Below are 26766 nucleotides of genomic sequence, written 5' to 3' on the forward strand. Positions count from 1 at the left end.
CAGTGTTCAAAAGCAATGCTAACTTTTTTTCCTGCTAAAGCTTTCCATAAGCACAGGTTTCTTTTTTTTTTTTTAGAAAACCTTTATTACTTGTTAAAAATTACAAAATTACAAAGAAAATACATACAAAAGAAAATACATATAATCCAGTTACAACCAGAAAATACATATAACAAATAAACAGCTTTTTCCAATCGTAGCATTCTAAAATCGGCCATGAAATCCCACTAACCCAAAACTTGATCTTTACAATTGGGTCTGGGGGCCAAAAATATATGGAACCGGACAAGAGAAAGAATAGGGATGAAAGAAGAACGAACAAAGAAGAACAAACGAGGAAAGGGGACCCAGGTAAGTCAATGGTAAGGGAAGGTGGGACGGGGGGGGTAGGGAAAGGGGGAAGGGGGGGAGGGGGAAATAAACAAAGGATAAAGATAGCTAAAGTAAAGATAGGAAAAGTGTAAAGTAAGGTAAGATTTTGACTTCCCAACACTTATCATCGGTTCCCTCACATAAATAAATTTTACTAAGCTTCTCCTTTTATTTACATCAATTGCCTTTCTCTCCTCCCATCACCTTGTTTCCTATCCTCTTGTGTCTCTTAGTCTAAACATATCATTAATTTTGTGCTTATTTTTTGTTTATAAAAATATTCATCCACATATTTCCACTCATCTTTGATTGTTTGTTTTGGTATCCTTCTGATCGTTGCGGTTAGCTTTGCAAGTGTCATGTATTCAATCAATTTTATATGCCAATCTTGAATAGTTGGAACCTTATCTCCTTTCCAATTTTGGGCGATCAGCATTCTAGCGGCCGCACACGAGTAAAGAAGTATGTTCTTCCTGTCTTTTGGTATATCCTCTGGGATCATGCTCAACAGCAAGATCTCAGGTTTTTTCTCGAATGTCAATCTAAGCATTTTTTTCATTTCTTCGTATATTTTTGACCAATATGAGCTAATCCTATCGCAGCTCCACCAGCAATGAAAAAAATCACCCAATTTCTCTTTGCATTTCCAACATTTATCTTGGTTGTTTCTATAAATTTTAGCTAATTTTGCTGGTGTGAGATGATACCTATAAACCATTTTCCATATATTTTCCCTTATTGTCATACATGCTGTGAAATTTATATCTTTAATCCATAATTTCTCCCATTGTTCCGCATAAATTACCCTCCCTATATCTTTTGCCCATTTTACCATTACATCTTTTACCATCTCATCTTTCATTTCCCATTCCAGCAAAAATTTGTAAATTTTCGCCAATGATCTCCCCTGATTTTCTAATAATAATTCTTGTAATTTTGATCTTTCATCTTCAAATCCAATTACTTTATGTTCTTTAAAGATCGATTGCACTTGAAGGTAATGTAACCAACTTTGACAGTATTGCTCAATTTGATTATATGGTTTTAGCTCATATTGGTTATTTATTTTCTCAATTAATTCTTTATATGTTGGCCAATTATTCCCTTTGGGTTCTTTGCTTGTTGCTGACATTTCTACGGGTGAAACCCACCACGGTATTTTAGGTTCTAGTAAGCATCTAAATTCTTCCCAAATATCGAACAGAGGTTTTTTAAATATGTGATTTGTGAAGGATGTATATTCACCTTTCTTTTCCTTTAATAGGTATGCGTGCCAGCCTCCAGTATTTCTAAAGCCTTCCAATTTCAATAACTCCAAATCATCCAACAGGAACCAGTCCTTCAGCCAACACAGGCAAGATGCAGCATAATACAATCTTAAATTCGGAACTCCCAAACCTCCTCTTTCTTTTGCGTCTGTTAACAACCTATATTGTATTCTTGCCTTTTTTCCTTGCCAAATAAAGTTATTTAGATCTCTTTTCCATGTTTCGAATGTTTCTTTTTTCAACTTTATCGGCAACATTTGAAATAGAAAAATCAATTTAGGTAAGATCATCATTTTAATTGCGGCAATCCTGCCTGTTAATGTTAGATTCAGTCCCTTCCAATGCTCTAAATCCTCTTTTATTTTCTTCCAAATTTTATCATAATTGTTATCAAATAAATCTGCTTTATTATTGGAAATAGTAATTCCCAAATATTTAATTTTCCTCACTATCTCCCACCCACTAATCATTTGTATTTCCCTTTCTTCTTCCTTTCTTATATTTTTAATCATCAATTTAGTTTTTTGATTATTGACTTTTAAGCCCGCTACCTTGCCATAATCTAATAATATACCTTTCAATTTGGGTAAGGTCTCCACAGGGTCTTCCAACATTATTATCAAATCATCGGCAAAAGCTCGCAATTTGAACTCACTTCTCCCAACCGATATACCCTTGAGGTTCCTATCCATTTGGATGTCTCTTATTAGAAATTCCAATGCCCATATAAATAATAGTGGGGACAATGGGCATCCCTGCCGCGTTCCCTTAGAAATTTCAAATTCTTTTGATATGTCCCCATTAATGATCAACCTCGCCAGCTGTTTACTATATATGGCCTTTGTTCCCTCCATAAATCTTCCTTTAATTCCTAATTTTTTCAACGCCCCTATCATAAATTCCCATGCCAGATTATCAAATGCCTTTTCGGCGTCCAAGAATATGAAAGCTGTCTTCTTACTAGGATTCCATTCCACATATTCAAACATATCTAATAGGATTCTAATATTACTAGACATTTTTCTTTGGGGTAAAAAGCCTTGTTGTTCTTTGCCTATTACTTTATTTAATACACATTTTATCCTGTTGGCTAGAATTCCAGCAAATACTTTATAATCAATATTTAATAATGAAATTGGCCTATAGTTCCCTATTTCTTCTCTTCTCTCAATATCCTTAGGTATCAGAGTAATGTATGTATTTTGCCACGATTTTGGAAACTCTCTTCCCTCTAAAATTTCGTCTACCATTACCTTATATACTTCTTTTAATTCATCTTGTAGCACTTTATAATGTTTTCCTGTTAGGCCATCCGTGCCTGGTGATTTCCCCAATTTAAGTTTATTTATCTCATCTATAATTTCTTGATATGAAATTGGTTTGTTTAAATTCTCCAATTCTTCTGAACTGATGCCAAATCCAGTGAATTTATCTAAATATTCTTCTAATTTCTTATTATTGATATTTTCCCCTTTATACAATTTACTGTAATATTTCACAAAGCCATCTTGTATTTCATCTGGGTTGGTCTTAAGCTTTCCCCCATCCTTTATTGCAATAATTTGCTGCTGACTCCGTCTCTTCCTTAATTGCCAGGCCAATAATTTACCAGATCTACTTCCCAATTCAAAGGTTCATTGTTTTGCCCATATAATTCTACTCTCTATTTCTTCATCCATTAATTGTTTTAAATTATTCTGTAACACTTTCATTTGTGTCTTTATATTGACATTTTTTGGGGTTTTCCCCAATTCTTTTTCTGTTAATTCAATCTCAGATTTCAATTTTTCTATCTTTTCCTGCTTGTCTCTCCTATATCTACTTTTCTGTTGTATGTACAATCCTCGGATATAGGCCTTACTGGCATCCCATACAGATGTTATATTTACCTCTGGCGATACATTAAGCTCAAAAAATTCCCTCACCGACTCCCTCAGTTTTCCAACAAAGATCTCGTCTTCTAATAGTCTGTCATCCATTCTCCACCTTTTAATACTTTTTCTCTCTTCCCTAATCTTTACCATTATCGGGTTATGGTCGGTTACCGATTTAGCCATAATCTCACACTTTTTAATCAATGTTGTTAGACCTGTGGAGACCCAAATTATGTCTATCCTAGAAGCTGACTGTTTTGCCTCGGAAAAAAACGTATATTTCCTTTCCGTTGGATGTTTGAGTCTCCACATATCTTTTAGCTCATAATTTTCAATTATTTGGAAGAAAGCTTTCGGCAACTTGCCTCCTTTCTTGGTATCACTTGATCTATCTAGGCTTGGTAATACAACACCATTAAAGTCACCTGCGAATATTATCTCATCCCCATCAATAACCTCGCTTAGTATCTGTTCAATTTTGTGGAAGAATCCAGATTTGCATCCGTTAGGTGCGTATATGTTTACCACTATTACTTTCCCTTTGGGTGTATAAATTCTTACCCCTACCACCCTCCCTTCATCATCCTGAAATACCTTTTCTGATTTTAGATTCTCTTTTACATATGTTACTACTCCTCTTTTTTTCTTCTTTTTGTCGGCCGATATATGCTCTCTCCCCAATCGTTCATTCTTTAGAACCCTTTCATGTTTTCTTACCACATGTGTTTCCTGTAAACAAATCACATTCCAATCTCCTTTTTTTAATACATGTTCCACCCTATTCCTTTTCCTTTTGCAATTCAATCCATTTATATTCAATGACACAATATTTAGTTCCATAATTATTTGATGTTATTAATGTTATTGTTATTATATATATCTACATGTGTATCTGTCTATGTATGCGTTCAAATATTTTTCTGATAAGTTACTTCTCTTTCTCCAAAATAATTAACTTTATTATTTCAATAAGAAGAGTAAAAAAAAAAGGAGAAAAGAAAAAAGAAAGAAAACTCACTGCATAAATTTCAAACATTCAATATTGTAGTCACCTCGTCCCCACCCTCTTAATAGAAGTTGCTTTCTATTACAAAATATGAATTTTTCCTTACAACTTGTTTCGATTTCAGCTCTCTTCCTCCTCCCCCTCTCCCCTTTCCACCAGTTCCCTTCCTGATCTCTCCAAGAAGGTTTCTACGTCTTCCACACTCTTTATCGTTTTTCTTCTCTCTTTAAATGTGAAAGTGAGACCTTCAGGAAATTCCCATACATACCAGATCCCCTTTCTTGTTAGGGCATCTGTCAGTCTTTTGTATTTTTGTCTCTTGAGTCTGAACCGTTTCGGGATCTCCTTAAAAACGGCAATACTCTTGCCTTCGATCACCAGGGGTTCCTGTTTCTTTCTTTGTAAGATTTTATCTTTTAGCAAGCCGGAGTTTAGAAATATCAAACAGTCACCGGGTCCTTTAAATTTCTTGGATCTGTCCCCTCTGACTCGGTATATTTTGTCCACATCTAACGTCAGCTCATCTTCTCCAACACCAAGCCATGCCGCCAATTCTTTGCATATCTTTTCATCGATCCTCTCACCTTGTCTTTCGGGAACGCCTCTCAAACGAAGAATTAACTCTTTCTGCCTCATTTCTACTAAGGCCAGTTGGTCCGCCAGCTCCTCTTGTGCCTTTAGCAGTTCTCTCCTCTCTTTATCATTCCTTTCTTGCATTCTTTTCAGGTCCTTGCTCTCTGTTGTCAATTTACCAATGTTGTCCTCTTGATTATTGACTTTGGTATTTAGCTCTTTCACTGCTTTTTCCATTTCCTTGTTTTTATCAAAGAGTTCCTTGATTTGGCCAGTCAATTCTGAAATCACTTTGGAATTGTTCTCTAGTTTGGCCTCAACAGAGTCCAATTTATCATTTAGAGTTTTGTTTATTTCCGTAATTAAAGTTTTATTCATCTCGGTGATCAAATCCTTGACGTCACCTAGAGGGTCATTCTCTCCCGTAAGAGATTGGCGTTTTGAAGCCACCGTGGCTGCTCTGGTTTTTGATCCCATCGTCTTGCACTTTTTCCTGGCTCTTCTTTTATTCAGGACAGGTATCCACTGGTTCTCCAGGTTCACCTTAATCACCTATTATATGCCCCACACCTTCTTATTTGGGAATCTCCTTACAAGGGCTCTAATAAATCATTATACCAAAAACTGGAATTGGGGACATAAACATAAAATTAAGAATATAAGAAATCCTAAATAGTCGAATTTCAGTCTCTAGTTGGGGGATTCCGGATACAATTGTAATCACAAGAGAGAGTTGGAAGTCATACAGTCAGAAAACTCTGTAGGGGGGGGGGGTGAGATGTCATTAAGGCAGTCAACCGCTAGATGTCACTTCTATCTGCCCATCAGAGTTCGCACACTTCCTTAAAGAGTGTTTGTTTTAACAATTTGGCAAAGGTAAGCCGTCGCCATTTTCTTTCAATAGTTTCAGACCCCCTTTCCCTCTTTCCTTTCTTTTTCTCTTTCCTCTTTGCCTCGTCCCTTTCTCTACCAAGATGTTATTTAGACCTTTCTCTTTCACTCTTCCTCCCCCTTCTTCTTAAAGACAGTCTCACGCCGCAAATCACAATCGGACCAGATCATATGGCAATTATGCAGTCTCTCAATCTCCGTTTTAAAACATACTTTGGCGCACAGCAGTCAAGACCTTCTTGTAGCTTAAATTATGATACTTTCTTCCAGATAACTCTTGTACACAAGCAGTTGTTACAGCTATTCTTTTGCCGGCGATACAGTGTTTCTCCGACTTTGTTCTCCCCCCCCCCGGCGCCTCTCCCGCTAATCTTTTAGGCAGCGCCTTTAATTACTGCGAAGTTTCCTCCTTTAATAGTTATCTTTTTATCATTATTCCTCCATTCTTCACGGGGGGGCCTCTCTTAATAATCTTTAAGTCGGTGGGCTTCAGGCGCTTACCGGGCAAGTCTTCCGCATCGCGATAATGGCGCCTGTAGTTAGAAAGCTGGACTCCTCTCCGCCGCCTCCACAAATAGTGCCGGTAGCGGAGTTCTGTCCCTTTTGCCGCTTTTCTTATTCTTCCGACGAAAACCCCGTGTTTTCGTCGTTTGGAGGGGGCTTTGACGCTAAGCACCCCCCCTTTAAGCGCCGCTATCCTCTTGGTTAAACTCTGCAAACGCGGAGCTCCAAGTTTTCGTGACTCGCTCTCAGGGCGCCTTCACCGGAAGTCCATAAGCACAGATTTCATTGGTTTTGAGTTCTGCGTTACAGCTCTGCTCTTTCATTTTCTTATGTAAAAACAGAGATTATGAACAATAACTTGTGAACAATAAAACAATCTAATCCAAAGACATCAGGATGTGCTAAGCAGAAAGGAAATCACCGAGGGCTTTCATTGATAGGTCAAAGGAGAGCAGCTTGCCTCTTATTAGTATGATGTGTCATAATGTTTGAGATTATATTAAAAGTTTGTTTAAGGCATAATTAGTTAGAAGTCATTGTATTTGCAACCAGTTCACACAGAGTAGCACAATCAAATTGAAATCTCATTTGATCAGTGGGTAAAACGTTGCCTCCAATATTTTTGTCTCTCATATAGGTAGGCAAACAAAATTCTTCAGCTTACATTTCAATTCTTTTAATTCTTTCAATTCTTCAGCTTACATTTGCTCTTGCTCTTCTGTTCAGTTGCTGTGGATCCCTCAACAGACTCAACAATAAGTCAACATTTCTAATAGAACTGAGCTCAACATTTTTTTCATTTTTGGGGGGTGGAACTTCATCAGACTTGGTTGTATTTGCAGGGGGGGGATCTTTCCATGTGTCATGATATATGACGCTAGGACTTGCTATAGGTACTTAGTTGATAATCTGGGGTATGTCACACAGAAAGATTCATACTATGCACTGGCTGAGTCTAGAGAAAATAACATCTTCTCCATTTGGGGGGAAAGAAATCCTTCCAGTGAGACCCTCAGTAGCATGGTGAGAGTACCAGAGGCATGCTGCAACTGTAGGGGAGCCCATCTTATATACCCTTTGACTGCCCAGTTCCTCTTCCCCATAACCATGGAAGTGTGAAAATTCATTTGTTCAATCAAATGAGAAGGAACAGAACTTTCTTCAGCCAGTATACTTGATATTTGGTCATTCATCCTTCAAGATTCTCCCTCTTTCAGGGTAGCAGTTGATTCACAGGTTCTGGGCCTTCAATACCATCCTGTACAAAATGATCTCTGTGTGCTTCAAAGTATAGGGCAGAGAAGGGAGCCTCACTGAAAGGTGGTCTAGGACCTTTTAACACGTAAGATGAAATGGTGGGGACCATTGCTCTATGCTGCCCTGCTGCCTTCCATTTTGCCTACCATCTGCAAATTGTGTATGTGCAAATACAACTGCCATGTGGGAAAGATTGAATGAGTTTCAGTTAGGACTCTCTTCCTGGCAAGGTGCTGATCATTTAGGAAAGATGGACCCATGGAGTTGACTTTTATCAGTCTGGTTTGGGACACACACACACAGAGGGAGGGGGGCTAGTGCTATGGGGAAACGGTTCTCAGACAGGGGTGTGTGTGTGTGTAAGACACAGAAGAAACTTAAACATTTTTATTATAGCAAATGTATATAGGGCCTTCAGAAGAAACTTTGGCAAAGAAATCAGTATGTTAGCAAATTATGAAGCAGTCCTAACCTTGCTGGAGGCATTCATTCGTATGCACAACACAACCTAGTTAGTGCCTTCACTTTTTAATGCTGCCTCGGTGAAGATTTATCCCATGCCGATTTCAAGCCATCCTTATATGAACAAAAATGCAGCAAGGAATATAAATCTGGATGTAGCTGAAAATAGTTTGCCACAATCAGACTTTGATTTCACACACATACACACAAATACTCCATTATTAATTATCAGAGTTTTTAAAAGTTATTTCTTTCTGTCTGCTAAATAGATCTGCAGGTGCTCAAGGCATACTACTATTTTAGATATTGTATTTAAAATTGCTAGGAAATATTCTGATCCTTTTACTTCCTAGCCATTGAACATTTTGTGGAATATGCCACTCTAATTTTTCAGATACAAGGTCTGAGGAGGACACGACTTGTCTCCACCCAGCTCGGTCTGAACAATTTAACTAAAACCATACAAAAGTGCTACAAAGCTTCATGATTTAAAAGTCTGGATGTTATCTGTGTTTTGACTGTGATCTGTTGACATTGTGTTTGAATGAAGAGATTTTTTGTTTCTTTTGAGCTGCACTCTGTTTAGTGATCCTCAGATGTAGTCCAAATTATGACTGTTCATAACTTATTCTAAGGTTGTGCCAGCTTTGTTGTGCATAATGGTGAAGAAAGATGCAATATTGTTCAGTGGCACTGCCAGTTTCAAGAAAATAGCAGGTCAGCCAATCAGGTTTCACTGAGTTTTAGCTAACTACATTCTACGCAGAGTAGACCCAATTAAATTAAGATCTAAATTATCCATGTTCATTATTTTAAATGGGCCTACTCATTGGACTAGCATTGTGGATGCAAGTAGCATTTGCAAAGTTTTGGAAGTGAAAAGAAAAGAGAGTTTAAAGGCAATTATGATCCGAATATAGTACTGGATATCTAGACACCACTTGATTGTAAAAAACAAAAAACTTCAAAGCAGTTTCCTTTAAAGGGAAACTATGGTTTACAACTATGAGAATCATAGCTGCCAAGTTTTCCCTTTTCTCGCGAGGAAGCCTATTCAGCATAAGGGAAAATCCCTTTTAAAAAGGGATAACTTGGCAGCTATGATGAGAATGAGTTGTGACAAGCCTTAGAATCTCACTTTCTGTTTTCATGTCTCGGACTGAAAGCTTCCACTTCTAAATTTAAATTAAGCACACAGTTCCCTATGATAGCTGAACTCAAAGAACTGCAATTTGTTCAAACTATTATTTACAGAAAGGTAGGATCTCACCTGGTTGATCCTGACTTGTTTTCACTAATCATAGTTTAAATAAACCATTGTTTCCTGAGTCTGGAAATCATGAGGAACTGTAGAATGGACATTTAAAGTCTCCTCTAGCACACAAAGAAGGGAAGAAGGAAGTTTGTGAGCCTGAGACTTACTATGGCTTGTTCTTCTAGTGGGAAACCATGATCTCCTTTTTTTATCTGAAGCAGAGGTCAATGCAGACTCCTGATAGGATGTAAGCCAACAATCCTAGTTCTAATTGACATTTTCTTGGCTGGGCTGAAATACAATAATTTTTAATATTTCCCCCATATATTTTTTCCCTTCTTATCAATAATGATAATGAACCCACAACTAAATATAAAATCGATTCAGTGTCTCCTACATAGTTTTATTTAGTATAATGAAGCACCAATTTTAAAACTGGGACAAAATACCAGAAGACTCATAACAAAGGTTTTGCAGGGCCAAGTATCACTAAGTACTATCAGTCTACAATTTTGACAACAGTGTATGGGTGGTGGGAAATCAATGATGTTCATTTGAGAACAGCAACACACTGGTTCTAATTTACCTATCCACTTAAAGCACCTGCATTGGGGGGGGGCAGAATTACGGGGATGTCATTCTTAAAACCACAGTAAAAATCTGGAGTAAGTCTACCAAGGACTATATTTTATTTAGTTACTTTTTTTTTTTACTAAATTTATATTCCACCCTTCCTCCCAAAGGAGCCATGAGCAGCATCTAGCTATACACCTACTTTATATCATAGCTGCCAAGTTCTCCCTTTTTTTAAGGGAAATTCCATTATGCTGAATAGGCTTCCTCGCGAGAAAAGGGAAAACTTGGCAGCTATGCTTTATATGTTTTTCAAAAAATGTTTGCTGTTGCTAGAACAAGTAATGATTTTATTGTGCAGAAAAAGGATGGCCCAATAAGGCTCATTGATTTGTTTTATTTTTGCGAAAGATACATTTATTACTTGTGATGAGGTGAAAAACATAATGCAAAAACATCTGCCTTTCCCCAGTACTGTTTACTTAATAGGATTTTTTTTTTAAAGTCCAAATAACTTTCCAAATTCTAAGAATCCCAGCTGAGTTGGAGCTCCTAATCCCAGGAATTCAGATAAGGGCCTTCCTTCAAAGAATTAGATTATCTTAATGGAAATTTTGCCCCGTCAGAACAAATATAAAGCAAATTAGAAGAGGACATAAAAGCAAGTATTTCAGAAAAACAGAGGAACTATATTCTAGTTTATAATTCTCCAGAGCAGATTGATTTAAATCAAGGCTCTTTAAATCAATGGTTTAAATCAGCAAGCATTGAGGCCAATTAAAATCATTAATTTAAATCAAATTTCCCATTGATGCTTCTTCCCTAAGTCATGTGAATCTGACCCCTAGACCATGTTAACACTGCAATTGAAAGAGCCATCGTATGATACCTGCATCCCAGCAAACATAGGACATAGTAGAACTCTCCGACTACCCGCAGAAGGGCTGGCTGAAGACATTTTGGCACCTGGGGCAAACCACACAATGACACTGCCCATCCACCAGGGAAGAAGGGGTGAGTGAACATTGGGAAGGAGGGTGGGAGGAGACCAGCAGTGCCTCCTATTCATCAAGAGGCCACTGTAGCGGTGGCATGGAGCTGCAGATCTAATCTCCAAAGTTTGCGCTTCAGTTGTCACGGCAGCAGCAGTGGGCGATGAGTGGGCCAGCCCTGGGGGGCCCGGTCCATGGCACAGAAGGGATCCACAATTCTCCATTGCAGGTGCAGTGATTTACCTAGGTTGTGAAGCTGGCAAGGTTGCATTTTTTGTTTGCTTTGTTGGCTGAATCTCCTCCATAGCCTAGGCAGAAAGCGCCTTTAGCTTCCCCTCTCCTATTGAAATGCCAGGGATGATTTAACACATTTCATGCATGCAGCAAGCCTCTTTTTCAGCACAACTGACAGCCTAAGGTATAGATATATCTGTCGGCTCATTCATCTCCAAATGGCATAGCCTGTGCTTGATATAAGCATCTGCCACTTTCTCTTACCAAAGGTGTATACGCTTCAGAGGCAGGTGAAATCAGGCCCTTAAATCGCTGGCAGACAAGACAAATGCTAGAAGGATATCACTTCTGCCATTCTTCTTTCCAAGTACAAGCTTTTGTCCTATTTTAAAAAGTTGTCAAAACATCTAATTTTCATTTACTAACAAGCATCCTAGTAACAAATCAGGTTAGCTTTCCAAACTGAACACAGCACACTTTCCAGACTGAGCACAGTACGCTAGCAACGTTTAGTAGCTTCCCGGTGCTTGAACCTCCTCCTTCCCTCACTCCATAGTGTCCAGTAAACAATACATTTTTCAAAGCATCAGTGGGCCACCATGCAAAGAGGTGGTTATCCGCATTCAGCTAGTTGTCACGACTTCTGCAGGCGTATCACAGAGTGCCTTAGCTTAAAATATGTTTTAAGTCCCACACACACACCCCACACACACACCCCTGCCAGATTTTCTTCATTGCAAATCCCATAATAGGAAAGGTTACAGTGCTTGAGGCTTTTTAGCTTAGAAAGAAAGTGAGCATGTGGTGACGCCATAGAGGTGTGTACAACTGTGCATGGTGTGGGAAACATGGATAGAGATAATTTATTATTCCTCTCTTATAATATTAGAATGTAGAGTCATTCAACAAAGTGGAATGTTGGAAAATTCAAGACAGACAAAAGGCAGTATTTCTTCACACCGTGCATAACTAAGCTGTGAAATTCACTCCCTCAATGTGTAGTGATGACTGCCAATTTGGACAGCTTTCAAAGAGGATTAGACAAATTCATGGAGTATAAGGCTATCCGTAACTACTGAATACCTGTTGCTGCTGGGATTCATGAATGAGGAGAATGCTCTTGTATTTATGCCCTCCTTGAGGGCTTCCAACAAACATCTGATAGGCAGGAAATAGATGCTGAACTAGATGGACCTTTGGTCTGATCCAGCAGGGTCCATAGTCTTATGTTCCAAAGCCCCCTTTGGTTTGGCATATGCAGTGGCGGAGGAACCCTCTCCAGCACCCAGGGCGGTGCAGCCCGTACAGACTGCGCATGTGCAGCATCCTGTGCGTGCGCACTCTGTACGGAATGCCGCACATGCACAGTCTGTACGAGCTGCCGCTCACGCGGTGTCCCGTACGGAGTGTGCATGTGAGGCAGCCCATACTGACACTGTGCAAGCAGCAGTCCGTACGGGCCGCCACTCACGCACAGCGACTGTACAGGCTGCCGTGTGAGCGGCATCCCATAAGGACTGCGCACGTGCGGCAGCCCGTACAGTCGCCGTGCGAGAGGCAGCCCGTATGGACACCCATATGGACGGCACGAGAGAGTGGCAACACGTATAGATGGCGCGCGAGGGTGGCAGCCTGTACAGATGGTGCGAGAGAGCAGACGCCACGTGAACGGCACCCATACAGACTGCACGCGCCCTCGGCTGCTCTACAGCTGGGGGAAGGCAGGGGCCACCTTGTCACCCCTCCCAGAGTGGCACCCAGGGTGGCCCGCCCCCCTTCCTATGCCCCTAGGCATATGCAAATCTACAAGGGCAATTACCTGGGTTAATTTATCATCCCATGTAGGCTAGTTGTGGTAAATAAGGCATGGACCTTCAAGTTTGGAATATCTGTTTTGAGGTGTTTTTGTTAGTTAGAACTAACTACAACTCCAAGATCCTCCAACTGGAAGCAAATGTAAAATAATGGCCTAGGAAAAGGAGTCAGTTGCCTAATCCACCTACCTGAGCCATATGTTTGGATAGCCGGTATATATACAAGTATACATCTTTAGCTGCATACCCGTCTTCCATTTAATTTACCTTTCCTTCCCCACCAAAAAAAAGTTCTGAGAACTGCAGTTTACCACCCACAGAGCTGCAATTCCCAACCCACTTAACAAACTACAGTTGCAGCAGAGGAAACTGAGCTAGATTGGCTGGTTCAGTTTAGGGCAGCTTCCCACATTCCGATTTTGCAACACCTTCATAGACTTATTTGATATAGGGAGGCTGCTGTAGCCCTTAAATCAGGGGTGATGAATCTGAGGCCCAGGGGGCCAAATGTGGCTTCTCTTTGTGACCCTTGGGACTCTTTCTAGGCTGCACCTCCTTCCTTCTCAGCCACACTTCCTCTCCCCAGGCTACAACCCCTCACCAACCCTACTTTGCACCCCTTTTTAATGGTCCTTGCCTGCCTGGAATGTATCTTTGAATGCTTGCTTGCTGAAGAGGGGTATGTGAGCAGGTGGGCAGAGACTAGAGTGCTGCATAAAGTTAAAATTTACATTCATTATTTTCTCCACTCTTGCCTCTGCCCCCACCCACCACTGGCATCATGGAGCGCTGAAAAGTTGCCTAGAATGGAGCCCTGAGGCTGAAAAGGGTTCCGCAATCCTGCCTTAAATGCTGCCTCCTAGCTAACAACCACTTTCTGTTTCTTCCCCAGGCTCTTTGAGGCTGCCTGCCACCTCCCACTAGACCAGTGTTTCCCAACCTTGTGCCTCCAGCTGTTTTCGGACTACAATTCCCATCATTCCTGACCACTGGTCTTGCTAGCTAGGGATGATGGGAATTGTAGTCTCAAAACATCTGGAGGCACAAGGTTGGGAAACACTGCACTAGACCATGGAAAGTGCTTCATTCCCTCCCACAGTGTAACTTTCCCTACCCTGTTTCTCCAAAAATAAGACGTAGCCATAAAATAAGCCATGGCAGGATTTTCAAGCATTCAAGGAATGTAAGCTATACCCCAAAAATAAGCCATAGTGTTGTTGGTTTTTTTTAGGAAAAATAAATATAAGACGGTGTCTTATTTTCAGAGAAACATGGTAGCTGACCTCTCCACAACAGCCAAGTGTACTACACAAGTGTATTGGGCAAATATGTCCAATATCCTTTTGAGAATCTGTCGTTCAGTGAAGAGATAATGATGAGAAGCAGTGAGATCAAAGGAGGGGGACCCAAAAAGCATGTTTTAGTATATCCATAAATCCTTTCTAGCTTGGTAATAATCAAGCCACGAGCCAGTAACTTCTTTCAGCATTTTTTTTACTTAGGTTTTATTTAGTCCCAAGTAGTTACTGCCTCATAAACAGAAAGATGATGTCAGGTTATTTTTAAAGATACACTGAAGGCATAAACCACACACACACACACACACACATACACAAATCACATCAGAAAGAGAGAAACATTTTAGCTGTTCTTTCTGGTTTCATGAACACAGCATTAGATACGTCTCCCTGCTTTATTTCCCATTGTAAACCCTGACAACTGGAGAGTGTAGATCATCAGTGGTGCTCATTCCAAAAGTGTCTGGAACACACAGTGCTTTACGGTTTCTACTGAGGGATGCCAGATTCACCATCTCCGGATTTCTGTAGCTGTTTCTGCACCAGCACTTTCTGCAAACGTGGTTGCACACCAGCAGTATTTATTTTATTTGGGGCACTTACAGTATCTGTTGCCCTTCAATCAAAGCTCCAGGTAGTTTACGTTTTGGGGAATGGGGGGAAAGTACAACAAAATAGTTAAAATTACAAATATCAATAAAACGTTAAAACTAACAATGCAGCAGATCAAAGCAACCCATAAACTCAACAGAAGAACCAAATAATAAATTCATTGAAGGTGCCAGACTGACCTCTGGAGACCGCATTCCACAACTGGGGCTCTCTACCACTGTGGAGGCCCTCTCACTGGTAGCCACCTGCCTTAGCGTAGATTGGGGCAGCCAACATGGTGTGCCCAAGATGTTACTGGTCTACCACTCCCATCAGCTCTGACCATTGGTCATGCTGACTGTGGCTGGTTCTAGTTGTAGTTCAACAACAGCTGGAGCGTACCATGTTAGCTACCAGGGGCAACAGGATGTTACATATTGAGACAGACAGTATTTGATCCCCATGTGCAACTGTTCTAATTATGTGAATCAATTAATTAATTTATAGTGCATTTTATTTCCAAAGAATTACAGCAGCTATTTACAACAACATACAAACACTCTATCTCTCTCTCTCTCTCTCTCTCTCTCTCTCTCTCTCTCTCTCTCTCTCTCTCTCTCTCTATATATATATATATATATATATATATATATATATTTCTACATGTGTAACTATAGTAGGTATGAAAGTAACCTCAACATCCCTTCATATATATTCAAAACCTAGCAGCTCTTCTGAATGGCTGCCTTCAGATGGCTTGGGGGTCGGATAACTCCAAACCCTCCAGCATTTCTCCTATGGAAATAGGGATGTCCTAAGGAAAAGCAGAAAAATCTGAGAAAAAAATCAGTAACCGGGACAGCTTTATCCAGGACTGTCCCTGGAAAGTAGGCACACTTGGAGGGTCTGTAGTTAATTATTTCTGTAGGATATACTCAAACAAACATGCTTAGGACTGGACTTTCACATACTTTAAACATGTATGAGAACACTGTAGAGAAAAGGGCCAGTATTCTGTAGTGGTTAGTGTCAGATCAGGAGCTGGGAGATCAGGTTTCAAAACCTCAGTTAGCCATAAAGACTGGGTGACCTTGAGCCAGTCTCTGCCTCTCGCAGCATAGCCTACCTCACAGGGTTGTTGCAATGATAAAAATGGGGATTGGGAGGGTGATATAAGCCACTTTGAGCTCCTTGGAGGAAAGGCACAATGTAAATGTAATAAATAAATACGGTAATAAAAGTGAGGCCAATTTTAGAGTAATTTCCAGAAGCTTCCAACAGTGTAAGTTCCTGCCCCAAAGTGATGGAAAAACAGAACTTTTAAATATGACATTTTAATCTTTTAAAATCCCCAAAGATAACCTCCATTTCTTAATAGTAGCTTGAGAACTGGGTCTCTGCATGAAATGTCATCTTTCTCTACTGCATAGCACACGAAGGACAGGGGAACACCTTTCATCATTATTGGCAACAAATTCACCATCATTAGTTTGTCTTGCTAAGGCAGCCAAAAGTTACATGGATAAAAAGAGTGCTTATTATTTATGGCTTAGACCAATACCTAGAATACAGACACTGCAACTCTGCCACATATATATGTGTGTATTTAGAGTATTTACTGAATAGCTAATAATTTTTATTACATGGTTTATGTGTCCCAGTTTGACAGAATAAATTCTTCTTAGTCTCAGAAAAAACTTCCACTTCAAGAGACAGGAGTATAAAAACTGCAAATAAAACAACTTTTATTTGAATTGTAAAATATTCTCTCCTTACTATAAAGTGTCATCTTAAACATCTTGGAAAACACCCGCAAAGAGACTGATCCTTTGGTCCGTCTCTCCATCAAGCATGTATGATAGTGGTTAGTAACTGGAATCCACTGGTCAAATCTGGGTCAAAGAGGAGCAGTGATGTGGGACAGTGCTTTTTTCAGATTTCTTCTAGTTCATAAATCCATTAGTAACAATCAACAGGTGCTAATTGTGTAGAAGATTAGCAGTCAAATGATTAAGTCTAGTGGCAAATGACCAGAGAGCCGTATTGCTAGATAGGCAAACTCATACCATAGATAGGTAATTGATGGAGAGAGAGCTTTGTGTGATGTCATTTACCCTATTTCCTGTGGTGGGAAGAACGAAGAGATTACACGTTTCTCCTTCCTGCTCCCTCTCTCTGTCACCATCTTCCTCACCATGTCCTTGAGTGCAGACTCCGTTTTTGTAATCAATTATGCATTTTGAAACCTAGAAGTACTTTTACCTGCATAGTTTTGCTGCCTTTGCTGTGATCAGTGCAAGACTGTTATGTGAGTAAACACTATATTTTAAGCTTACTTTATAAGCTGATTCTGTTATTAAGAGGGAAACCAATGGGATGCCAGCTTATTTCATAAGATGAAATTGCTCAGGAAAGGAGAAGCTTTGCAATCTAGTTTCAAGCTTCTATTTTCACTACCAAGGATGGGATTTTAATTCTCTGCTTAACCCACACATGTGGGAGATTGGTGGGATAAATTGTAACTAATATGTCCTGTCCTACCCATCCCACAAAATGCAAATATAATACTAGGCAAATTTGACACTTTCAAGCTATTTAGCTGTTTCCAAGTGTTCAGTAAGCAAAATAAATGTGCTATGCTACATCACTCTTTTGGGCAGATGTGGTGCCTTCCAGATGTTTGTTGGACTTCCCATCAGGGATGACGGGAGCTGTAATTCAACAACATCTGAAGGGCACAAAATTGGCTATCCCTGCTCTAGGACATCAGCAAATGTTCCAATCAAAATTTTCTAGAAAACCTGCATCATTGCAGAGGAACATTCTTGCTCCAGGTGCTTGAGGTGAGGGATTCCATTACTGTGAATTCTGATGTGAACGACCTCATCTGCACCACCTGGACTAATAATCAAAGAAGTGTTTTTCTGAATTTCATGGTGCAGTTCTAATCTTTAAAAAAATATAAAAATAAAACGGGAATGTGTTAAAATGCATTGGGGGGGGAAACAATATCCGTCTTAAGTATTTTACAATCAAATATGTATTTTAAAGGGATTGCATGGAGGTGTGTGTGTGTCTGTTTCATGCAAATTAATATGGAAACAGAATGGGTTCAATTTTTTTTTTACAGGTTAGAAATAGATTGGTCAGTCCATTCTGACTGCTTACTCCACAAATGTAAATCCAGGGGGCTGGAGACCATAAAACTGTGATTTGTTAGTAGGACGTTTGGAGAAGTGGAAGTTCTCAAAACGGTCCTTCAGCAAAGCTACAACCATCCTCCAGCATCACTCTATTGTGGTGCTGTACCTTAAAACATTTGACCCTCCAAATATGATTGGACTCCAGCTCCCATGATCCCTTACCATTGGCCCTGTTGGGTGGGACTGATGGGAGTTGCAGTCCAACAACATCTAGAGGGCCACAGGTTTTCCACCTCTGTCCTAAGAGGTCATGTAGCACATGATGGTCAGTCTTGATCTTTGTGGGACCAAATCTACATTTATTATTGGGTCTGCTATGATAGTGCTTCTCCCGGCACAGATGTAGGAACAAAGAAAGCTACCTTATTGCAGGTCAAACTTGCTTCTCGATCTAGGCCAGTATTGCCTATTTTGACTGGCATCAGGTTTCCACATTCTCAGGCAGAAACCTGCTACCTAAAACTATCAACAGCAGATATCCACCATTGAGCTGATATTTTCTCAGGGCCAGCATCACCATTAGGCATAATCAGGCAATTGCTTCAGGCGCAGATACTGGAGAGCAGCAGGAGGAGGAGGAGGAGCAATGCCCTCAATCATTCCTCCAGAGCCCCCTGGCCATTCCTCTCTGTTGGAGTTGTGTATTCTAGGCAGCCTGCCATGCATTCCCTAAGCTAGCCTGCTGTTCTCAGGTTGTAGTGGAGGATGCTATCCCGCTGCCAGAGTTGGACTAAGATTCAGCAATCCAGTCAAGCTTCTGTACATGAAATGGGGGGCCACAATCTTAGCATTTGCCTCAGGCAACAAAATATCTTAATCTGGCCCTGGACCTTCTTTGTAGCAGCAAATTATGGCCACAGTTACTGGCTGTGCTCTGGAAGGGGTGAAGAGGAAATCACTCTCCTCGCTTGCACCCCTTTGAGCGGCACCCTTGGGCTCATGTCACAATCAATGTGTGGTCGTTTATCACACCACTGGATCCTTTGTTAGCAGCAGGCTAATAAGCTCCTCTTCCTTAATTTATAGCGGAGGCCAATTTATGACAAGAGTTCTCTCCCTCTTCCTGGCATCAGTAAGCATAGGGAAAGCAAATACCCAGACCGACAGCAGTTTTTCTGAAGAACAGTGCTTGTGACTCGACTTTAAAAGGGGGCCTGTCAACACCTCAGGCGGGATATGATGGCTCAACTAACAGAGGACAACTTTATTCTCCCTGCAGCTGATGACGGCAGCATGTCACTGAATTTTGTTAACACTTTATCTTCCTACTGAACTGCCGCGTCGTCCCGGGGGGCAAGAATGCTTTCTGTCTTGCCTTTAAAGTTGGTTTCCTACTAAAAATGTCAATGTGAAGGGCTTGCTAGCTGATGTTCATTTTGGGACTGTTTCATAATCTTTTGTTGCAATTCTCTGCTAGTCCGGCTTTATGTTTCTCAGGAAGCTTATCCAAGCTCCATATAGATGGCGGGGGGGTAGGGGCGGATCTGATCACTATGCAAATTAGGCCAGGTCTGACACCGTCAGTGTGAAGCAGGAGCTTATTTCAAGGGAGTCTCATACGGTGACAACATAATTAAGATTCCTGTCAGAAGTAATGAGCATTGTTTACTTAGTTTGAGATCTTTGCTTATGATGGAGAGGCACAGCTTAAGGACAATGTTAGGAAATTCTGCCTGCTGAAAATTAATTGGCAGAATTGTGTTTCGTGCGCAGAATTATCAACAGCGATTGAGTATACCATTTTCTGCTCTGAAGCAATACAATCTACTGAGCATCCTTAATCTGAGCAACTAAGGGAGACCACCAAACTTTCCTTATTTTTCAGTTGCCCCTCCTGCTACAGATACTCACCACCTCTCCAGCCAGGGTGTGCTGGCCTTTGTCAACACTCCGGCCACATTCACACCATATATTTAAAGCACTGGTCCACTTTGAGCAGTTATGGCTTTCCCCAGAGAATTCTGGGAGCTGTTGTTTGTTAAGGATCTTGAGACATGTTAGGAGGCCCCTGTTTTCCTCCCAGAGCTTAAATTCCCAGAGTTCTTTGGGAAGAGGGATTGAGTGTTAAACCACTCCGGGAATTGTAGCTCTGTGAAAGGAATGGAAATCTAACAACTCTCAGCTCCCTCTGTAACAAACAACAGCTCCCAGATTTCCTTGGGGGAACGAATGACTGTTCAAAGTGGTATCATAGTGCTTTAAAAGTATGGTGTGAATGTGGCCTTAGACCAGAGCACCTGACAGCTAGTCGGTCTCGCCAAGTATTTAGCAAGGAGGGAACAAGGGAGTTTCTTTTAAAGAGGCAGGCCAAACTTTAATGGTGCCCTCACACTGCTTTGCTGACTTTTGGGGGGGGGGTTGCTTTAAAAAAAGATCTGTAGACATGACATCTACATGACATCTACATTGGGCAAAAAAAATGAAAGGCACAAATACAGGATGGGTGACACCTGGCTTGAGAGCAGTACATGTGAAAAGGATCTAGGAGTCTTGGTAGACCACAAACTTGACATGAGTCAGCAGTGTGATGCAGCAGCTAAAAAAGCCAATGCAATTTTGGGCTGCATCAATAGGAGTATAGCATCTAGATCAAGGGAAGTAATAGTACCACTGTATTCTGCTCTGGTCAGACCTCACGTGGAGTACTGTGTCCAGTTCTGGGCACCACAGTTCAAGAAGGATACTGATAAGCTGGAACGTGTCCAGAAGAGGGCAACCAAAATGGTCAAAGGCCTGGAAACGATGCCTTATGAGGAACGGCTTAGGGAGCTGGGTATGTTTAGCCTGGAGAAGAGAAGGTTAAGGGGTGATATGATAACCATGTTCAAATATATAAAAGGATGTCATATAGAGGAGGGAGAAAGGTTGTTTTCTGCTGCTCCAGAGAAGCAGACACGGAGCAACGGATTCAAACTACAAGAAAGAAAATTCCACCTAAACATTAGGAAGAACTTCCTGACAGTAAGAGCTGTTCGGCAGTGGAATTTGCTGCCAAGGAGTGTGGTGGAGTCTCCTTCTTTGGAGGTCTTTAAGCAGAGGCTTGACAGCCATCTGTCAGGAATGCTTTGATGGTGTTTCCTGCTTGGCAGGGGGTTGGACTGGATGGCCCTTGTGGTCTCTTCCAACTCTATGATTCTATGATTCTATGATACTTACACACTCTTTGCTGTGCAATAAATCAGTATGGTATGTAAAAATAATATCTTCCCCCACCCTACTTTTTCTCTTGCATCCTTCAGTTCACATTGCCTGCTAAAAGTATAAGCTTCCCATTAAAGTTAGTGACTGTTTTATAGACCTAGGGCTCTTAACATCAGGCAACAAGCAGAAACATAGAGCCTTTTGGCAAGAATGTGCAGCAGTGCATTACCTATTACAGCGACCTCAAAGGACCAGGGAATATGCTCAAACTTCCCCCATTTTCTGGTCCCTAACTTGGGTAAATCACTGTCTCTTCTTTGGCTAAGAGGGCAAGCACATGCCCTTTGGCTATCTGGAAGGACCAGATGCACCCTCCTCCATACCACATATAGAAACCAGCTGGAATGGTAGTTGGCGAGGTGGCAACTGGCAGGGTGGCAACATCCTCCAGAGCACTTGAGAGCAGCAGGCTAACTTAGGGGTAATGATGAGAGAGAAAATTGATCCGGCTCACATTTTAATAAGAATGTACCTGATTTGTACTTCCTTAAACCAAAACCAAATATAACTATCCTTCAAAATTTGCGCTCCTTCAAATTTGGGATGCAGTTCTTCAACCAAGAAAAGTGTACAGAAATGTGTATATAGGGGTAGGGAAGAAGTGTGCATAGAAATGCATATATGAGTGGAAATAAACATACAAAAAGGCACTGTATTAGGCAAAACTGAATACATAAAAGGTATATTGGGTGGAATGTGCTTTAAAATGCTGATGAATTTATGTGCGAACTTTAATGGAAAATCTCAGACAGGTGTGGCAATGTGGAAAATGGAACTTAAGCTTGGGGAAATAAGAAATGGAGAAAAACTGGAACTGGCAGATTCATCTACCCCTAAAAGGAAGGCTATAAGCACACCCAACTCTATCCTCCGGCACCTTTTCACCACTCCCTGCCCTGTTTCCATCAGCATCTGAGGCAGCCCCCTCACCCTGCTGGACCTTCTTCTTAAAATGCCACGAGAGCTGCCTTTCTATGGGGCTCAGCCCTCTTCCCTGAGTCATTAGTGTGTTGGGGGGGAGCAGCAGCATTTTATTTCTTGTGCAGATGCATGTCAATACACATACATGAGCATTAACGCTGCATATGTTGCAATGCCTTGTGAGGTCCTTTTTGAGAGCCTGTGTGGTGTAGAGGATACAGTGTCAGACCAGCACCTAGGGTTCAAATCCCTGCTCTCCCATGAAACTCACTGGGTGACCTTGGGCCAGTCACAGTCTCTCAGTCTAACCTACCTCACATGGCTGTTGTAAGGATAAAATGGCAAGTAAGGAAACCCCATCTGCCGCCTTATTTATTTTAATTTATACACCACTTGATTGTAAAAAAAAAAAAGCACCTCAAAGCAGTTTACAAAAAGATTAAACATTAAAACTGAGAAAAAAATTATTAGCTCCTTGGAGGAAAAGTGGGATATAAATGTGGTAAGTAAATAAGTAAACTGTTGGTGATGGATGTGACATCCCCCAGGGTTTTCAAAGCAGTTTGGGACAAGCTGTTGTTAAATAATACTACCCTCAGCCGCTTTAGTACAGCTATCAGCAGTGTGTGATTGCGAGGGTATGTGTGGTTTGAGCAGTGTGTGTTAATAGGAGTTTTGCAATTCACAGCTTTGAAATGTTGGAGGGATGCAGAGCAGGAAGCCACAATATCAGACTCACCTTGACATGTGTACTTCCAAGCCAAGAATGAAGAACGAGGAACCTATGGCTTCCCAGATGATGTTGGGCTCAGGTTCCCATCATCACTGACCATTAGCCAGGGTGGCTGATGGGAGCTGCTGTCCATCAACATCTGGAGAGTCACAGAGTCCCCAGCCCTGACTTACCTGAAGTCAGCAAACCTTCCCATAGCAGCTTGCCAGCATCTTCCTCTTTTATTGTTGACTAGCCCTGTCAGAACAGTATTGGTCTCATGGACCCAGATCTCCTACACCCAGGAGAGAAACCCTGGGATGGTAGTAATAGCCCAACTCTAGAGATCTCTGAATCTTGACTGTGTAAACAAGCTGAGAGAGAAGTCTATTTGAGAGGAATGGCGGAATTGAAAATGGTTGTCAAGCTCCCCAATATTTATATGAGCTTTGAGGAAACATATGGCATTAACACTCTCAGTCTCCAAGGCCCAGGGTCACTTTTGTTATGAGATGTGACCTTTTGCTTATGGAGCTAAACAATGTCTTGGCAGAACTTTGGGTGACCCCTTGTATGTACTTTAGGCTTGCCAATTTCTTTATATGGGCTTTAGCCATAAAGATTCTCAATTTTGACAACTAAATGTTGACTTTCTCTTCTTTGAAATCAAGCGAGCACTGCTGTTGCTGTTATTCTTGTGTGCTAATGGAGTGTTTTATTGGTTGACAGTCAAAAAGAAACCCAAGATGAGAAAAATATTGTTACAGCCGACAAAGAGAGAGATGCACAGTGGTTTGGTCTGTTTTCTGATACTACTGATAACAACTAAAGAAACGGGTTGCAGAGTGATGTATTTGCCATCCCCTACTCCAATGCCCATCATTTAAATATCCTGGGTTCAAATCCACACTCAACCATAGAGCTCACTGGGTGACCTTAGGCCAATTACTGCCTCATAATCTAGCCGAGCTAGAGTTGTGGTGGGGATAAAATAGGGAGGGGAAGAATAAATCTGAGTTACTTGGAGAAAAAGTGGAATATGAATGCAATAATAATTATTTGGCTGAAACTGAGGTGAATCATGGGCTAGTTTCTGGCTTCCCAAAGATAATTGAACTTTTTCTCGCCTCTGGTTTTCTTCTCATAAATGGCATTCTTTTTACATGGAAGCATGGGAAAATTGATGTGTGTGTGTGTGTGTGTGTGTGTTTTGCTGGAGCTGGCTTTTCATTTGTATTTATACAATGGCCCAGGGAGAGAGGGAAAAATAGGGGAAGTGAACAACTGGCTTCGCAAATGGTGCAAACAGGAACGGTTTGGATTCCTAGATCACGGTCTGCAGTTTCTTGAAGATGGACTTCTGGCAAGTGATGGACTGCACCTCACAAAAGTTGGGAGGAATGTTTTTGCCACAAAACTCAAAAACCTCATCAGGAGGGCTTTAAACTGACTTATGTGGGGGAGGGAGACAGTGGTCCTGAAGGTAGGAGTCTATCAAATGCTGAAGATGATCATCTGAATGTCAAGGACCAAATGGAGCAAGCAGCATGCAGACCTAGTGGTGGGACGAAAATATCCTTAAATAAGAGACATGGGGGAATGATCAACGGTCTTCAATGTCTGTATACTAATGCACAGAGCATGGGAAATAAACAAGATGAACTTGAGCTCTTGGTACAGCAAACTAAATATGACATAATAGGCATCACTGAAACCTGGTGGGATGAGTCTCATGACTGGAATGTAGTAATAGAGGGATACAATCTATTTAAGAGAAATAGACCAAACAGGAAAGGAGGAGGAGTAGCTTTATATGTTAGGGATATGTATACCTGTGAAGAGATCCAGGATTTAAAACTTCAAAGCCAAATTGAGAGTATCTGGGTCAAAATTAAGGGAGAGAAAAACAACAGTGATCTCATTGTGGGAGTTTACTATAGATCCCCAAGCCAAACTGAGGACACAGATGATGCCTTCCTGGAACAGATGGCCAAGCATTCCAAAGGAAGTGAGATAGTAGTAATGGGGGATTTCAACTATCCTGATATTTGTTGGATGTCAAACTCAGCCAAGAGCATAAGGTCGAACAGATTCCTCACTGGCCTTGCAGACAACTTCATTGTCCAGAAAGTGGGAGAAGCAACAAGAGGATCAGCCATTTTAGATCTGGTCCTAACCAATAGTGATGACTTGGTTAGTGGGGTAGAAGTGGCAGGATCATTAGGTGGGAGTGACCATGCTCTTCTGGAGTTTATTATCCAGCGGAAAGGAGCAACCAAGCATACTAAGGTCCAAATTCTAGACTTTAAGAAAGCCGACTTCAGAAAACTTAGGGAAACGCTGGGTGAAATCCCATGGACAGTAATACTAAAAGGGAAGGGAGTTCATGATGGTTGGGAGTTTGTTAAAAGGGAGATATTAAAAGCACAACTTCAGGCAATACCAATGAGACGGAAACATGGAAGGTGCCTAAAGAAGCCAGGCTGGCTATCTAAAGAACTTTTGACTGAGTTAAGATTTAAAAGGGATATGTACAAAAAATGGAAAAGGGGGGAAATCTCCAGAGAGGAATTCAAACATATAGCCAGCACGTGTAGAGACAAAGTCAGAAAAGCTAAAGCACAGAATGAACTCAGGCTCGCCAGAGAGGTTAAAAGCAACAAAAAGGGCTTTTATGGGTATGTCCGTAGCAAAAGGAAAAACAAGGAAACAGTGGGGTCACTCAGAGGAGAAGATGGTGAAATGCAAACAGGGGACAGAGAAAGGGCAGAACTCCTCAATGCCTTCTTTGCCTCAGTCTTCTCCAAGAAAGAAAACAACGCCCGACCTGAAGAATATGGAGCAGATGATTCAGCAGGGGAAACACAGCCCAGAATAAGTAAGGAGGTAGTACAAGAATACTTGGCTAGTTTAGATGTATTCAAGTCTCCAGGGCCAGATGAACTACATCCAAGAGTATTAAAAGAACTGGCAGAGGTGATTTCAGAACCACTGGCAATAATCTTTGAAAATTCCTGGAGAACAGGCGAAGTTCCAGCAGACTGGAGGAGGGCAAATGTTGTCCCTATTTTCAAAAAGGGGGAAAGAGAGGACCCAAACAATTACCGCCCAGTCAGCCTGACATCAATACCAGGAAAGATTCTAGAGCAGATCATTAAGCAAACAGTCTGTGAGCACCTAGAAAGAAACTCTGTGATCACTAAAAGTCAGCATGGGTTCCTGAAAAATAAGTCATGTCAGACTAATCTGATCTCATTTTTTGACAGAATTACAAGCCTGGTAGATGAAGGGAACACTGTGGATGTAGCCTATCTTGATTTCAGCAAGGCCTTTGACAAGGTGCCCCATGATATTCTTGTAAAGAAGCTGGTAAAATGTGGGCTAGACAATGCTACCATTCAGTGGATTTGTAACTGGCTTACTGACCGAACCCAAAGGGTGCTCATCAATGGCTCCTCCTCATCCTGGAGAGTAGTGACTAGTGGGGTGCCACAGGGTTCTGTCTTGGGCCCAGTCTTGTTCAACATCTTTATCAATGACTTGGATGATGGGCTTGAGGGCATCCTGAGCAAGTTTGCAGATGACACCAAATTGGGAGGGGTGGCTAACACCCCAGAGGACAGGATCACACTTCAGAATGACCTTAACAGATTAGACAACTGGGCCAAAGCAAACAAGATGAATTTTAACAAGGAGAAATGTAAAGTACTACACTTGGGCAAAAAAAAATGAAAGGCACAAATACAGGATGGGAGACACCTGGCT

The sequence above is a fragment of the Zootoca vivipara genome, chromosome 10, assembly GCF_963506605.1.
Source record: "Zootoca vivipara chromosome 10, rZooViv1.1, whole genome shotgun sequence".
Lineage (NCBI taxonomy): Eukaryota > Metazoa > Chordata > Lepidosauria > Squamata > Lacertidae > Zootoca > Zootoca vivipara.